Source organism: Panthera tigris, chromosome A3 (genome assembly GCF_018350195.1).
Source record: "Panthera tigris isolate Pti1 chromosome A3, P.tigris_Pti1_mat1.1, whole genome shotgun sequence".
Lineage (NCBI taxonomy): Eukaryota > Metazoa > Chordata > Mammalia > Carnivora > Felidae > Panthera > Panthera tigris.
In genome coordinates, this window is record NC_056662.1 from 62,260,996 (window position 1) to 62,274,578 (window position 13,583).

Below are 13,583 nucleotides of genomic sequence, written 5' to 3' on the forward strand. Positions count from 1 at the left end.
TTTATTTTACCAGCAAAAATGGCTTTATTCAGGAATAAAAGAGAATAACAATCTGGGACAAACAAGCTGAGGCAAAACCATAGGCAAGTCTGGGGAATGATGGAGAGAGGTAGACTCTTTTAAGGAGAAAAGGCATAACTGGAGAAGACTGTTATAAACTAAAAGTCCATTGGAGAAAACTGGGTGTTCCAAGTATGGGGGGTTCTCATTGGCTAACCTGTTGCCTGGGGATGAGGAAAAAATCTCTCCCTTTGGCTGGAGTAGTAGAGTGTATCTACATGCAAGGTCAAGTCCACATAAGGTCAAGTCCATCTCTTCCTATTGGGTCTACAGTTAACTTTGTGTGGTAGGGCGTGAGAGGTCCCCCTGCAGAAACCTCCGGGCTCCATTTGAGTGAGGTTTCCCAGTTATTATTTCTCACATTTCACCCTTTCGATCTTTCCTTGAGAGCATGATTGATCAATAGTAAAGTTCTTTATATTTAGTGTTTTTTTTCCACTCAGCTCCAAGAAGAACCTTTCCTGGTTGTCATGTCTTAACGTCGGAGGGAAAGTGCATAGCAGTTGGAAGTCACTTAAGCCACACTGGAATAACAGGGAAGGTTAGAAGGAAGAAACTCTCAGGCACTTTTCATTGGAAGTCTGTATCTTCCTTTCTGCAAGGGCACCTCCTTTCTGCAAAAGATTGACAGACAAGTATGGAATTAGAAGCAACACAACAATTCCAAACTCTACGTTGGTTTAAAACCAGGACCCAAGGTCTGAAAGTAGCCAACTGAAAATATTTATTGGCGCTTATCTGGGCTTAGGGAAGTAAGGTTTCCCCTATGAAGGCAAACCCGAAGTCATGTATACCTCCTGGAGGTCCCCTCTTAAAGTGACTATGAGGCAAAATAATGAAATACTGTGGGAGTGCACTGAATGAAAAAACAGAGCACATTTGGGAAGATACAGCATAATGTATAAACACAAAGCAACAGCTGATGAACTTTTTTGCAAGAATAGCAAAACTTCAAAGGTAGATTAAGGGAAAATAACACTGTTACTTCAAAAGAACTGTTTAGAACCATATGTGTTATTCAGCAGTAGTCTGTAAAGTTGTAAATTCAGAAACCATGAATTGGGGTAAGAATCCAGAGTCAGTTAATAGTTCAGATAAAAGACTATCATGAATTCTGAATCTTCTAACCCTTCAGAAATGCTCACAGGATTATTATGTGGCTGTTTATGAAAAGCTCGTAATCAAAGGTTTCCTCCTTTTGCAAGACATTGGGAAATGCAGACAAAGGGCATTTTCTTTCCACAACAGGATAGAAGCAACAGTGTGAAAAGGTGTATAGGCCTGGTCCAGACATCTTGAGAAAGCCATCTGTCCAGATGTTGTCTGTTTCAATTCTGAGAAATCTTTACTTTCAGGTCACCAGATGGTGGGTGTGCAGGTCGAGCTAGGGTTTGGTGCTTTCTTTACATGTGTCACAAAGATCCAAGAGTCTATTCCCTGGAGTTTGGTGGCACAAGGATGGTTAAAGGGGACCCCGTGACTATTTCTGCAGTGGCCTTAACTAAAAGGGCAGTGGCAGGAATGGCTCTCAGGCAAGGGATCCATAGAGGATATCCAGTCAAGTTGTTGGCTATAATCCTCACAGGGCGGTGATGGTCCCTGTGCTTTTGGGTGAGCACTCCAAGGGCAGTTCGTTCCCTTTCGCATACAAAGAGGAAAAAGGGAAGTTGATAATTAGGATTCCAAGGGCAGGGAGTTTTGCTAGACCTTTAAAGTCCCAAAGGCTATGTCATCCCCCTCTTTCCAAATAACAGGGATAGGGATGTTGTTTTTTAGTAAAGCACATAGAGGCTGAGCCATATGAGAGAAACTTGGAATCCAATTGTGATAACAGCCAGCCAGTTCAAGAAATTGCTTAGTTTTAGGTTTGGGGAAATTCAGGAAGCCTTGGAATCTACCTGGACCCAAATCTAGTCCTTGTTCTGAGATCAGGTGTCCTAAATAACTGAACCTGAGTTTGAACAAACTGCAATTTTTCTTTGGACACTCTATGTCCCTTTAAAGCCAAGAGTTTTAACAAGAGTTTTAACTCTTCTGGTGAAGAGGTTTGAGAAGGCGAGCAGAGAAGCAGGTCATGAGCATATTGAAACAAATTAGAGCCTGGAAAAAAATGTTCTATCATCCGAATCAGCCTTTAAGTTTTGTGAGAAATGGGAAGGAATCTCTGTGTAACCCTGGGCCATTACTGTCCAGGTGTATTGCCATTCTCCTCAAATGAAGGCAAAGATATCGGATGTCCTTATCAACAGTGATACTAAGATGCACTGTATAGGACAATGATAGTGAAAAATTGGCTTTCAGTGGGAATGGATGTCAGTAGTGGATGAGGATGGGGAACTGGATGCCAAGGGATAATAACAATGTTACTTATTGCTTGGAGGTCATGGGCAAACATCCATCCTTGGCTGTTGGGTTTTCTCATGGTAAAATAGAGTTGTTACAGGGACTAGTACGGGGGATAATCAGGCCCCAAGTCTTATAACCCTCTATTGTGGACTTGCTGCTCTGAAGGGCTTCCTTATTTACAGGGTATTGATTAATTCTAGAGAGTGGTTTCGAGGGACCTATTTGAATCTTGATGTGAGGTGCACTGTGGATTCTGCCAATATCAGTAGATGATTTTGCCCACAAAGAGGGTGGTAGCTGATCCAAAAGGAACAAATGATTACTGTCCTCAGACTCAGCTATAGTGCCATCAGAGACAGAGCATAGAAAAGATGCCGAAAGGTCATTCATTTCCTTTTGTTCGCTAATTTTGTTACCACTGTCAAATTCTAGAATTATTTTTCTCTTTTGGGAGAAAGAAATTCTGGCATGATATTCTTTTATTATTATCATAATATATATATATGTATATATATATATATATATATATATATATATATATATATGTTTATTTTTGAGAGAGATAGAGTGTGAGCGGGGCAGGGGCACGGGCAGAGACAGAGGGAGACACAGAATCCAAAGCAGGCTCCAGGCTCTGAGCTGTCAGCACAGAGCCCGATGCGGGGCTCAAACCCACAAACTGTGAGATCATGACCTGAGCCAAAGTCAGATGCTCAACCGACTGAGCCACCCAGGCGCCCCTGGCATGATATTCTTCTAAGAAAGCTCAGCCCAATAAATGAATAGGCGCTGAGGAACCCAGGAGAAAAGGGTGTGGATCTCTCAAAGGACCTCGGCAAAAGGGAATGGGTTCAGAGATGAGAATCTGTTGAGGTTTATCAGAGAACCCCCAGTATTTGAGCTGCTTTTTAGTGCTCTGAGGCACGGGCTGCTTTAGAGCAGTGGAGTTAAGCACAGAGTGTAGGTCTGGTGTCAGTAAGGACAGAGAGGGATTCATTCCCAATCTGGACTGTAGTTTTTCCCAGCTGATTAGGAGGGAGGAGATGAGCACAAAGGTAAACTGCCTTGTGTCTGTAGGCAAGAAAGATGGGGGAGGGGCAGAAGAGGTCTCAGAAGCCCCTTTTTTTCTTTTTGTTTGTTTGCCTCATTTGGTTTATAAATTGTATCTTGGAGGCTATTTTATTTTATTATTATTTTTAAACTTTTCAAAACCCACAAGGTAGGTTGTTTCTTATTTATTTAGCTGTGGTCATGGAGACTATCCCAATTTTCCATAAAACCTTCTTGATCCTGCTGCAGGCAGTATCTGGCATGAAAGATTCAAAGTGCCTCTAGACATAAGGACCAGAGGGTTTTTTGTTTTGTTTTTTTAAAATCATAAACCATGACGCTAGGTAAGTTTAAATGGGAACATTTGACATGGTCAGATGAAAGATACCAAAATGTCAGGAGAGAGGGATTTTAGATTCCTGATAGCATTTGGAAGCGTCAAAATACCAATTAAAACAGGAATCCTATTCAGTCCTATTCAGTTTTGTCGATTTTAGAACCATGGTTGTCCAATTCAGCTTTGAGAAAGTTAAAGTTTGGGGAGATCAAAAGTTCCCTATAATATAGGCCATTGAAGTTTTAAATCACTTCTGGTTAAGTCAGTCCATTAATCTGTAAGTGTGCATGCAGAGTGTGCATAGTTTTTAAACATAAAACCGGCTGGATTCCCAGTAAGGGGGGTGCCCTCAAAGCATTTTGATGACTGGAATCCCATTTCTTACAAGTTTTTCAGGAACAGCCTGGTTCCAGAAGGAATCAGACAGGGGCTAGCTAGCAGTGTCTGAAGGACCAGTCCAGTTACAAACAGGATTAGGACCCAAGGCTATGGCAGTTCCAACAGGTACAGTTCCCACTTCACCAGTTCGGTCCCAAGGGGAGTAGGAACAAAGGCCAACACAGTTCGAGCTGGCACAGCTCCAAAGGGAACAGTTTGATGCCGAAAAGGAATCCAACCAAAGGCCAAACTGTACTCCCAAAGATTAAAAAACAAAACAAAACAAACAACCCCCCCCCCCCCCCGCCCCAAACCAAAACACTTACCCTCCAACCCCAGAGAAGGCGAGAAAGCAGTGAGCTGCAACATTTCCGTGGGTACCGCACCTATTTGCTCACCAGCCCCGGGAGCCCTGGGGTGGGGGTGAGGGTCTTCTCTGGATGCCACCTCTGATCACCAAGTAATATTAACCTTAAAAATTAAAACTGCCAGTTATTTTACGAGCTGATCACCAAGTAATATTAACCTTAAAAATTAAAACTGCCAGTTATTTTACGAGCTTATTCAGTAATTAAAGAGAACTGTAATCCGGGACAAAGAAGTTGCACCAAAACCACAGGCAAGTCCGGGGAAGAGAGGAGAGGTACGCTTTTTTAAGGAGAAAAGGGGTCAGTTGGCAAGGCTGTTAGAAACTAAAAGTCCATTGGGGTAAACTGGGAGTTCCAAGTATGGTGGCTTCTCATTGGCTGAGCTGTTGCCCCGGGGACGAGGAAAGCACCGTCCTTTGGCTGGAGTAGTGGAGTGGTATCCACTAGCCCCGTCAACTCGCGTCTTCCTCTTGGGTCTGCAATTGACGGCTGCGTAGTGGTGTAGGAGAGCTCCCCCTGCCGGAACCTCCACACTGCATTTTAGTGAAGTTTCCCGTTATTTTTCACAGTGTATACATGTAAAGGAATTTTGAAGCCAGGCAGTTCCTGGCTGAACAGACATATAAGTGAAGATTGTTTTCCTCCACTTCCTTGTCTTTCTTCAGCCTCACAGGGTAAGCTTTCCTACAGGCCCCAACACTTTGACCTAAGGATAGCCCAGAGAGGAACTGCAACCCCAGAGTTCTGTGGCTGCCTCTGTTAAGACTCTCCCTTCCTCCTCTCAAAGGGAAGGCACCATCATCATCTGTGCTTAGTCTCCTTAGAGACTGCCCTCACATACCTGGTCCAGTATGTTTGGGTTCAACTGTTGACAGAACTGACAGGAGAACCACCCATCTTCTCAGCAGGAGGGTTTGGGGCAGCCAGGGGCCCCAGCACCCCTGGGCCCCAGTTTTCATCTCTCTAGCGGCCCTAGTTCTATCTGATCTTTCCTATATGTCAAATTAGGACCCTTAGCCACCATCACGCAGGGGCTCTGTGAGTCCTGAGAAGTGCCTTCTTGAGGGTGATTCTTGAGAGGCCCCGTTCTAAATGCCAGGCACTGTCATGGCCCTCCTACTCCAGTGGCCTTTTGAGCACCCTACTCTATAGTGTCAAGGGCATGGATTCTCAAATCACACAATCTGCATTTGAATCCAGTCTCTCCTATTTACTTAGGTGACCTCACCGTGCATCAGTGTCCTCATCTGTAAAAGGAAAATATAATGCTACTTACTTCATAATACTGGCACAGGAATGACCACAGTTAATAAGGTGTAAAGTTCTCAGAACAGTGCCTGGCACATGGTAAGCACTGTAGAAGTGTGTTATTTTTTCCAACCCAACATGTATTCTCCGTATCCTTTGAAATATTTTGTTTTCAAATGACAAGTGAAAGAAATAACAAATGCATCCTGTATGAGCCTGGATCCAGAAACCACACCAGGAATTTGAACAGAGAGAATTCAGTATAAAAAATTGTTGCTCTCTCAGGTCCTCTTTTCCAAGATGACCAAGAAAAGAAGGAACAATGGTCGTGCCAAAAAAGGCCTTGGCCATGTGCAGCCTATTCGCTGTACCAACTGTGCCCGTTGCGTGCCCAAGGACAAGGCCATTAAGAAGTTCGTTATCTGGAACATAGTAGAGGCCGCCGCGGTTAGGGACTTTCTGAAGCGAGTGTCTTCGACGCCTATGTGCTTCCCAAGCTGTATGTGAAACTACGTTACTGTGTGAGTTGTGCCATTCACAGCAAGGTAGTCAGGAATCACTCTCGTGAAGCACAGAAGGACCGAACACCACCGCCCTGATTTAGACCTGCCGGTGCTGCCCCACGACCTCCACCAAAGCCCATGTAAAGAGCTAAGTCCTTAAGGATTGAAGAAAAACTGTTCTCTGGAAAAATAAAATCAAACAGAGATTATACTTTATAAATAGCAAAAAAAAAAAAAATTGTTAACCAGTAGACAGGGAATAACCACTGAGGGGGGTAAATGGAGATTTAATGAATACAGGAATAGGGATAGAGGGAGAGCCACCACCTCCAGAGATGATGTAGAAAAGCCATGGAAGGAAGGAACTTGGAAGGGGCCCTTCCTCCCGCCAAAGCTGAGACTCATGGTAGTGGCCTACTGGACGGCAGAGAAGTTTGCTGAGGTGCAGCAGGCTAGGGTTGACAGGCAGGAGTGTGTTGGGGACAGCAAAATCTCACTGAGAAACCACCCAGCTGTGTGCTTGAGGAGCCAGAAGAAAAACACTGTCCACTCACTGACAAGGGCTAAGGCAGCACTGGCTAACAGGATCGCAGAGCAGGGCGAGAAAGGCGTATTTGGGGCAGAGAAGCACTTAGTTAATAACAGGCACACCCCCCATCTATGTTCTCAAATTTAAAAAAAGTTAATAAGGAATCTTTCTTATTTATGATTTATGTATTTACAGCAGTACAAAGGGGACTAGGATTAGGGTGGCCGTGTGTTCTGGCTGTCCATGACAGTCACATGTCATGCTCATTGATCCAGTATTATTATCTTTTTAATGTTTTTTTAAAATTTATTTTTGAGAGAGAGAGACCCCGAGTGTGAGCGGGGGAGGGGCAGAGAGAGAGGGAGACACAGAATCTGAAGCAGGTTCTGGGCTGTGAGCACAGAGCCAGATGCGGAGCTTGAGCTCACAAACTGTGGGATCATGACCTGAGCAGAAGCCAGATGCTCAAGCTGGCTGAGCCACCTAGATGCCCCCCTGACCCAGTATTATTGGCAGTGACCCTCTTGCTCTCAGAAATGTCCCTGTTTGGAGGATGAATTCGTGCTACCTCTTGAAGTGTCGTTTTCTATTAAGCTACTCCCACAGATAGTGGCAGAGGTACAATACACACACACACACGCGCACACACGCACACACACACACATCTGCTTGAAGGCAATGAAGAGCTACTGAGGCAGTCCAGGTATTGAGGGGCCATGACTTCAGGGAGAAGAGAAGTACACTGAGGTGAGTGTGACACCCTGAGAGCCTTTCCCCCCCCAAGCATTGGCTGGTCTGTAAGTGGGAGGAACCAAGAGGCGGAAAAGCTGGGCAGAGAGCAGTAGCAGTTCTCAAGACTAATATATGATTAAAAAAAAAAAGTACGTCTGAGTCTGTCTAAAAGAGCTCTTTTAATAAGTATATAATAAAAAGTCTAAGTAATATGAAAGTACAGCATCATAGTTTAAATGGCAGGCTTTTTTCTTTCTTTTTTTTAAGTTTATTTATTTTGAGACAGAGAGAAAGCACGACTGGAGGAGGGGCAGAGAGAGAGAGAGAGAGAGGAGAGAGAGAGAATCCCAAGCAGGCTCTGCACTGTTAGCGTGGAGCCCTATGTGGGGCTGGACCTCACCAGCTGTGAGATTGTCACCTGAGCCGAAGTCCAACGGTCAACCAACTGAGCCACCCAGGAGCTCCTCCTTTCTTAATGGTACATAAAACAACAGTATATTTTCCAGTTTAGGGCATCTTAGAGTTGATGAAATACTTATTCCCATATACGAGTGTCTCTATAGGGCAGATTCCTAGAAGCAGAAGCACTGGGTCAAAGGATACATGCATTTGATAGATCCTACCCAACGGTCTTAAACAAAACAAAACAAAACAAAACAAAACAAAACAAAACAAAACAAAACAACAGTGTCCATTTCCCACACTTTTACCAACAATGGGTGTGAGCAGTCTCTGAGTTTCCTCTCATCTGATGGGCTCTTACCATGTCTTTCATTTCAGCTTCAATCCAGAATGAAGGGATCTGTGTTTCCCCAAATTATCATGCTCCACTGCTGCATGTAACCGGTTCAGTCTGCCTCACGCTTCCCTCGAGTTTGGGCCTTGGGCCTTTCTCCTCCTAAGGGAAAATAAAGGGTCATTTCCCCAGGTGATGCTGGGGAGGATCATGGACTAGTTAGCACAGGAGGGGATCTCAGATGCTGCGTGATCCCAGAGGTTCAGAAAGGCAGTCAAGATGGTCCACACTTGAGGTCTGCACTTATAGGTGGCAGTGGCATCTTTCAAACTTGTAGTCTGAAAAAAAGTATTCTTCAGACAACCTCTTGCCCCATGAAAATGGGATCACTTTGGGAGCCTCCCAATGCATGCTGACCAGCACCCTGCAGCAGCATCCGAACACCAGGTGTGTATGCATATGACTCAGCCACTCTGGTGGATCCTCTATGGGTTTTGATGACTCCATGGCAACTTCTTGTAGTCATATACTGCTTAATATATTGTCATTATGGAACACTGGCTAAAAACGTAAAATGTGAAGTTCGCTGAAAGAAAGTAAATGAAGAACATTAACATGAAAATTCTACAATGTGACTCAAGATGATCTTTGTTCACCAGACATGCAAATTGGATTCAGCTGACCAAAATGTTTATCTGGCTCATCCTGATATCAAAAACCAAAGCCAAAAAAGAGGAAATAGAGTGACCATTAGATCCAATACAGCCTTTCATTAGTAGGAATAAACATGAGCCAGACCCACTAAAAATGGTGCTTGTATATTGCAGCCTGAACCCTTCTGTTTTATCTCATCGTTTAGACATGAAAACAAGAAAGTAATAAAAATAAACCAGTTTTTTTAAGTGCAAAAAGCATAAATTCCAAACATGCATTTAGAAAAGCAGTTTTTTGCCTATTTTTGATGCTACAATGAGTTATTAAATTTCATACATTTTAATATACATTTGTCCCAATATCAAATGATAAATATTTGTTTGTTTATTTATTTATTTATTACGTTTATTTTAGAGATGGAGAGCATGGGAGAGGGAGAGAGAAAGAATCTTCAGCAAGCTCCATGCTCAGCACAGAGCCCAGTGTGGGCTCGATACCACAAACCTGGGATCATGATCTGAGCTGAAATCAAGACATGGATGCTCAATGGACTGAGCCACCCAGGCGCGCTTATAAATGTTCTTTTGAAAGTTATTTGTTAAAAGCACTGTTGGTGGGAATGCAAACTGGTGCAGCCACTCTGGAAAACAGTATGAAGGTTGCTCAAAAAGTTAAAAATAGAACTACCTTGTGATCTGGCAATTGCACTCCTAGGTATTTACCCAAAGAATACAAAGATACCAATTCAAAGGGACACATGCACTCCGATGCTCATAGCAACATTATCTACAATAGCCAAATTATGGAAACAGCCCAAGTGTCTATTGACTAATGAATGGATAAAGAAGATGTTGTGTGTGCGCGCACACACACACACACACACACGCGCGCGCGCCCCAGGATATTACTCAGCCATGAAAAAGAATGAAATATTGCCATTTGCAGCGACATGGATGGAGTTAGAGAGTATTATGCTAAGGGAAATAAGTCAGAGAAAGACAAATACCATATAATTTCACTCATATGTGGAACTTAAGAAACAAAACAAACAAGCAAAGGGAGAAAGAGAGGCAAACCACAAAGCAGACTCATAACTACAGAGAACAAACTGATGGTTACCAGAGGAATTAAAACAGGTGATGGGGATTTAGGAGTGCACTTGTTGTGATGAGCACTGGGTGATGTATGGAAGTGTTGAATCACTATATTGGGTGCCTGAAACTAATATTTACATAATTTATATAATTACGTAGTAAATGGAAATAGGTTAAGACTAGTCTTTATATTATAGACATTGCTTGAGATTATTTTAAAGTTATACATTTGTCCAAAATAAATTTTATTCTAAAAAGAACTTTACACATCACAAAAATTATTAAATGATTTAATAATCTCAAGGTGTTGGCAAGTATACACATGGTGAAAAGACTTCTCCAGTCAAAATAGGCTAGAAAGCTCTCATCTGGTCTAGATGTCTCAGACTATAGGTGAGGAAATTAAGGCCCAGAAAGGGTAAGAGATTTACTTAAGATCACTCAGCCAGTGAGGGTCAGAGCTCAGACTCTTAATTCATTGCTCTTCAGAGTCAGTCTGTATGAGTTTAAGTGATTTGAAGGTCCCAAGAGACCTTGCCTTGTTGTAACAATCTCTTGGATAGCAGAGGTTCTGACACTGCCCCCTCCAGGTTCAGCACTGCCCTTACTAGGTCCTTCCTTTAGAGCCCCGGTTACCTTGGGAGCTAAGCTATTTTAGTTCCCATGCAACCAGGATCAGCCAAAATCTGCTGAACCAATGAAAGAGTAGATCCACGATGGAGGAATGGATCTATGGCCCACCAGGGCCAACTTGGCTGCCCAGAGTTTACCAGGTGGGCTCTTCTGAGGGACTTGGAGGGAGGAAGACCGGGCTAATGCTACTGCATTTGAGAAGATACTATGGAAATTAACCCCTTTCAATTTATTAAAATTTTTTTTAACGTTTATTTTTGAGAGACAGAGAAGGAGCGGGGCAGGGTCAGAGAGAGAAAGAGAACAGTATCTGAATCAGGCTTCCGGCTCTGATCTGTCAGGTCAAAGCCTGATGTGGGGCTCAAACTCACGAACTGAGAGATCATGACCTGAGCCAAAGTTGGATGCTTAACAGACTGATCCACCCAGGTGCCCCATCTCTTTCAATTTAAAATTTAAAAATCTAGGGGTGCCCAGCTGGCTCAGTGGGTGGAGTGTGTAGCTCTTAATCTCCAGGTGGTGAGTTCAAGCCCTGTGTTGGGTGTAGAGATTACTTAAATAAATTAAAAAATAAAATAAAATAGAATTTTAAAACTTAAAGTTATTCCCACCTCAAGGAAACCATGCAATTACCTTAACAGCCTGTTCCAACTTATTTATTTCAAAGTCTCTCTCTCCACTGCCCTCGAGGTACCCTGGACTTGGCCAGGCATGCTCCTGGCCAATGTTGTAAACAGCTCTGCATCCCACTACCTGCCTGGTGCCTGGTGGGATGTTGCAAGGGTATTAACCATCCCCCTTTCTGAGCTCTTGCTCTGGATGTGTGTCTCTTACAGTTCAAAATGATTTGGAGAGTCTCACCTCTTTTCTCTGGGTAGGCACATGGTATTGAGCTTCCTATAAACATCACCTTTGGGAGGCCTCTGCCTTACACAGAAACTTTTACTGTCTCCTTATTCTAATAAATTCTGCTTGAATTTCAAGGCTTTTTACAATTCTACTGCTTGACACTGTCACCCTACCACAACCTGTTACTGTGGGCAAGTCACCATCAAAGTGTCTACATACCGGATCTCTATTCTGCCTCCCATCCATCACTTGTTCATACCGGTTCCCCCAGTCTATTATTATAGTGTTGTTGTTTGCTCTTCTGGTTCTGGTCAACCAAACGGGGTGACCAACAAGCCAACAGAGACCCAGGAGATAATCTAGAGAGGCAACCCTGGAGGAAGACACGGGGGGGGGGGGGGGGGTATATTGTGGAGGTGGTTGCAGCTAACCCCCCAGGGCGATGCAGGTTACTGGTGGAATTAACAGATTCAATAGGCACAGTACCTTTTGCCCGCAAAAATGTTTACATTTTAAATTCTTTTTAAATCAGAAGAAAAAATAAATACAATAATCATGATGTAACAATAAATCCAGCCTGGATTATATTTGTCTTTATTTTGCAGTAGTAAAATATTATTAAATTTTTTTTTAATGGAGAAAGGGGTCCACGAAGACAAAGTGCTTAGTTATAATTCGGCTCTAGGTACAGTGTTACACTGTTTGGTTTTTAAAAAAGAAACGGATATGCAGATATTTGTATGAGACCTCTTGATTTTAAATATTAGAAACTAGTTTTAAAATTAAACAAATGTGTTGTGGCCCAACAAAACACGCGGGGCTTAGCCTGCACCCTCTCGAAGGCTCAGGCTATCGTATCCCCGGAATGCCTGTGGCTTGAAACAGTTTTGGGGACACGCCTTGTGCCTGCGCGCAGGATGCACAAGGGGTCGCGGAAAAACTCCCGGGCAGACCACACTCTAATGCTGAAGTCCCCGCCCTCTCGGGTCCTGGAGTCCCCGCCGGCGGAGGCCACCCTCGGTTCAGCCCCAGCCTCGGCGCTGCCTGACCGGACAGCCCCCGCTGACTTCCAGGGCGGCGCGGGGAGTCCGGGCCACCGCCTCCCGCCAATTGGTCACGAGGGGCGGGGGGCGGCCACCAGGAACTTGCGGCCGACGAGCCGAGGCCGCCCGGCTCCGCCCCACCCCTCGGCCCGCGTCACCACCGCACCGAGGTCCACCCGCCGGCCGCAAGCCCGGCTCCTCACGGGACCCGCTCCCGGAGGCGAAACTCCCGGAGGACGCCGAACGTAACGCCGGGGCTCCTCCTCCCGCGCTGCCCAGCGAGGCAGGCTGAGCTCATTTCAACGGCCCACTGGCCTGCCCGTCACTGCCCAGCCGACCGGCCCTCCATTCCGGGGGGAGACCCTCGCAGAAGTCCCCGCTCACTCCGCCTAGGGCCGCGGGGCCCGCAGCTGCAGGGGGGCGGTTCGGGGCCCGGACCCACTCCCGCCGAGCCGCGAGCCACCAGTGCGCATGCTCCGTTGAAGCCCGCACCCAGCCCGGGTGAACCCTGATAGAGCCATCGCGAGGCCGGCTAAGCGGAGCTCCAGTGGCGCAATCGGTTAGCGCGCGGTACTTATACAGCAGTACATGCAGAGCAATGCCGAGGTTGTGAGTTCGAGCCTCACCTGGAGCACGACCCTTTTGGATACTCTCACCCCCCTTTTATCTCCTTGCCCAAAGGAAGAAGTTAGCCTCTCTTTAGCATTCTCAGTTGCCGTCTCTGCCTGCGTGCGCTGGTCGCTCCGCCGCAGGCAGGAAGCAGCTCGCACTGACGCTTCTTACCCGCTGTGCAAGCTACTTGTTGCCCCCACGCACCGTCCAGCCACTCGAACCCGGACGTCTGCACACTGCTTCCTTCTACTTCTCTTCCTAGGCCTTTTCTTTAACTGCATCTACTCCCCGGCCACAGTAGCGGCGTTGTGGACTGAAAATCCAGGGGCGCCGCACGGGTGGTGGGGCCCCGCCTGTACTTCGAGGTCAAAAATCTACTGGGCGTGCCCGAGCTCCTGGCGCCGGGAGGAG

The 13,583-nt window shown here is 45.3% G+C and overlaps 1 long non-coding RNA gene, 1 other non-coding gene and 1 pseudogene across 5 annotated transcripts; 2 read left to right on the forward strand and 1 right to left on the reverse strand.

Moving 5' to 3' along the window:
• On the reverse strand, nucleotides 1-13,542 carry LOC102950447. 4 transcript variants are annotated; one of them, XR_006215672.1, is made up of 4 exons: nucleotides 13,344-13,542; nucleotides 8,315-8,873; nucleotides 4,498-4,642; nucleotides 1-674 (listed from the first exon to the last, which is right to left on the reverse strand). It is a non-coding gene; the product is annotated as an uncharacterized LOC102950447 (long non-coding RNA). The 4 variants fall into 4 exon arrangements; XR_006215673.1 differs by having other exon boundaries at nucleotides 8,315-8,449; nucleotides 13,377-13,524; XR_006215671.1 differs by having other exon boundaries at nucleotides 8,315-8,449; nucleotides 13,344-13,523.
• Nucleotides 4,936-6,496, forward strand: LOC102950154 (annotated as a pseudogene).
• Nucleotides 13,102-13,194, forward strand: TRNAI-UAU. The gene is given in 2 exon segments: nucleotides 13,102-13,139; nucleotides 13,159-13,194. It is a non-coding gene; the product is annotated as a tRNA-Ile (tRNA).
• Nucleotides 13,543-13,583: the final 41 nt, after the last annotated feature.